This window comes from Populus euphratica, unplaced genomic scaffold, assembly GCF_000495115.2.
Source record: "Populus euphratica unplaced genomic scaffold, PopEup_1.0 scaffold265.1, whole genome shotgun sequence".
Classification (NCBI taxonomy): Eukaryota; Viridiplantae; Streptophyta; class Magnoliopsida; order Malpighiales; family Salicaceae; genus Populus; species Populus euphratica.
This window is the reverse complement of record NW_011500148.1, coordinates 248340-251700: the sequence shown is the minus strand read 5'-3', so window position 1 is coordinate 251700 and position 3361 is coordinate 248340. Positions and strand designations below refer to the sequence as shown.

General features: G+C 39.2%; 1 pseudogene; it reads left to right on the top strand.

Moving 5' to 3' along the window:
* Positions 1-1554, top strand: part of LOC105110853 (calnexin homolog) — a 7880-nt pseudogene extending 6326 nt beyond the window's left edge.
* Positions 1555-3361: the final 1807 nt, after the last annotated feature.

The following is a 3361-nucleotide window of genomic DNA, read 5'->3' as shown; positions in this document are numbered from 1 at the left end:
CTGCAATATTAAAACCAGATAATGAATTGAAGATTCTAATAGATGGAGAGGAGAAGAAGAAGGCAAATTTCCTATCTGCAGAAGATTTTGAGCCTGCTCTTATTCCACCGAAGACAATTCCTGATCCAGATGACAGGAAACCAGAGGACTGGGACGAGCGGGCAAAGATTCCAGATCCAGATGCAGTGAAGCCAGATGATGGGGATGAGGATGCACCAATGGAAATAGAAGACAAGGATGCCGTGAAACCAGAAGGGTGGTTGGATGACGAGCCTGAGGAAATTGATGATCCTGATGCTTTAAAGCCTGGAGAGTGGGATTAGGAGGAGGATGGTGAATGGGAGCCACCAAAAAATGACAATCCTAAGTGTGAGCTAGCACCTGGCTGTGGTGAGTGGAAGAGACCGATGAAGAGAAATCCTGCTTATAAGGGAAAATGGCATGCTCCTCAAATTGACAACCCAAATTATAAGGGTATATGGAAATCTCAAGAGATCCCAAACCCTGCTTACTTTGAGCTTGAGAAACCTGATTTTGAGCCTATTGCTGCAATTGGTATTGAGATTTGGACCATGCAGGATGGCATACTCTTTGACAAAATTCTGATAGCTAGTGATGAGAAGGTCGCAGACATATACAGAGAAACAACATGGAAACAGAAGTTCGAAATTGAGAAAGAGAAGCTGAAGGCTGAAGAAGCAACTGCTGGACATGGGATCTCCAGCTTCAAAGTAATATCTTCATTTCAACCATACCTCTTTGTTCTGTTTTGTTTTTTGGTGCTGGAAAATGATTGTACAAATATGCGGTTATTTCACGTCCTAACAAACTCTGTTGGTTTGTTTTTTGCAGAAGAAGATTTTTAACTTTCTCTACAAGATAGGGGACATTCCTTTCTTGGGTGCCTATAAGCCTAAGATCATCGTGAGTGAACAGACTTGGCTGTTTATAGAACTGGTCCTGTATCTCTGCTTAATTTGAATAACTTATCATGGAATTACTTGCTTGCAGGACCTCATTGAACAGGGAGAAAAACAGCCCAATATAACTATTGGCATCCTTGCTTCCATTGTGATTGTTATTTTCACAATTTTCTATAGAATACTATTTGGTGGCAGAAGACCAATGGTATGTTGTTTGAATCATAAAGCATTGACACGTTTCTTGAAAGCGCTGTTGCACGGTCTGATCTACACGAAACAAATTCTCTTTGTAATTTTGCAGGTTGATGTCCCCGAAACAAGCAGTGCTGATGCTGCTGTGACTTCAATCAACCAAGGAAGCAGTAGAGAGAGGGAACGTGAGGATGAGAATGATGATGAGAATGAGGATGAAGACGCTGCTGAGCCTCCTCGTAGGAGGGCTACAAGAAGGGAAACTTGAAGAAGGCATTTGTGTGTATAGATAATCCTTCTATTTGTTTCTAATCCTAGATTGCTTTCTAAATGACATCTTCGAGCTGCAGAATTAGTTTACAAATGGTGCTGTCATGTTCATCTTTTTGTTTGAATCACGTAGTGATGTAATTTTAGCAGTAAGATTTCTTAATCCAAACTTGTGCAGCTTTTGCCTTTCTATATGCCGGATGGAGCTCCCTTACTTCGTAGGTTTACTGCCAACCCGAAATTCATTCGAGATCAAGAATAACTAATGAAAAGGCACTGATATGAATCGCAGTAACACAACTACGATAATGCACATCTCAGAGAACCAATAGTAACCGGTTTCTGGTGATCTAAAACTAAATTCAAACAAGTAATCCGTAGATTTGTCTGAAATCATGCTAGTTTTCATTCTCCTAAAAACCATGTGGTCAGACACTTCGTAAATGCAATGATGCATGTTGTGAAGCCATAGAAGAGCTCAAAAAAAGGTACGATCCCTCGGTGAAATTTTTGGCCTCAAAGCCCTGCTAGTCTCAGATCACGATCGCCTTAAGACCCTGCTTCAGCTGCAGTGTAGAGGATGCGGTAGCACCACATGTTTGTTCATCGCACCCTGCTCGATTGACTGTATGCTCCAATTTCCACTGCTGGATTACATGGCAGCATAAAACCCACTCCACGACCTCCAGACAATTTCATCTTCCACACCTTTCATCATCGCATCCTTGGGAAATTGAGTGGAGATACAGATTTCAGTATCTTTTTTCTCCTGAAGCAGTGGAGCTGTTCCACATCTCAGCGACCCAGCCTCTCTCATTCAATTTTCGAAGCAGTGGTTAGAACTTAGAACCAACTGGACAGCCTGGTGGAATGAAACCGAGATAAGAAATGTACAGGATGAAAATTTCAAATTTCTAAATCTATTCACATGATTTCATGCAGATTGACACAGGAATGCCAATCCATTTCTATCTGATTTGCCTTAAACTTGGGAGTTTCTGCTTCTGTCAGGATATGAGTTGAAATTCTGACCTCAGCAATTTGATGACCCAGATACCAAAATCAAGATGTCAGGAACTGAATCGCCAAAAAATCCCCACGAACAAACTCTATCCTTAAAATGGTGGAAAGAATTTGGGTCCTTTATTATCATTTCTCGCTCTACTACTCCTAGAAATAAACTTCATAGAATCATGACAACCGCAACATACGGTGATTTTGGAGAAGCGAATAGTTGCCCTAGGCTGTGTAGAAATAAGCGCAAAAGAAAGTGACAGCATTTCACTGTGCCAAATTTGAATGCACCCCCTCTCTTCATCCTCATCATGGAGGCTAACATCTGAAGCAGGCCTCTGTGCTTCAGTTCCTACTTTTTTTCATCAAGCATTACAACTCCGCGCGCGCGCGCGCGCGTATTCTCTGATCTTGGGTGGGATACATCTCCAGTCCCACACACATGAACTTTTATTTTGGAACTCTATCCAGCCATAACGCTTCTTAGGTTTCGAGCTCATATCCAATTTTCCATTATCAGCATACCAGTTGGACAGTAACACAGCTTTTGAGGGTGCATAATTCAAAAAAAAAGAAAGGCAACGCACTTGTTGCCGTTGGGCTGTGGCTCAAGCGGCAACGCTCCAATCTTCAATAGTTTTTGAAATTATGTAATAATAATTATTTTTTAAATATATTAAAATAATATATTTTTAACATTAATATATCAAAAACAAGAAAATTATAAAAAAATAATTTGATAAAAATTTTAAAAATTTTAAAAATACTTTTAAAAACAAAACATACTTTTCATGTATTATTTCAAATAGCTACAATCCCTTATATGTTTTCTCCAATTCCCTTATACATTGTCTAATATGCATATACCAAATATTTTTTTGAGTTTCAAGGAATTAAAAAAAAGGTACACACCATCCATGCATATATATATATATATATATATATATATATATATATATATA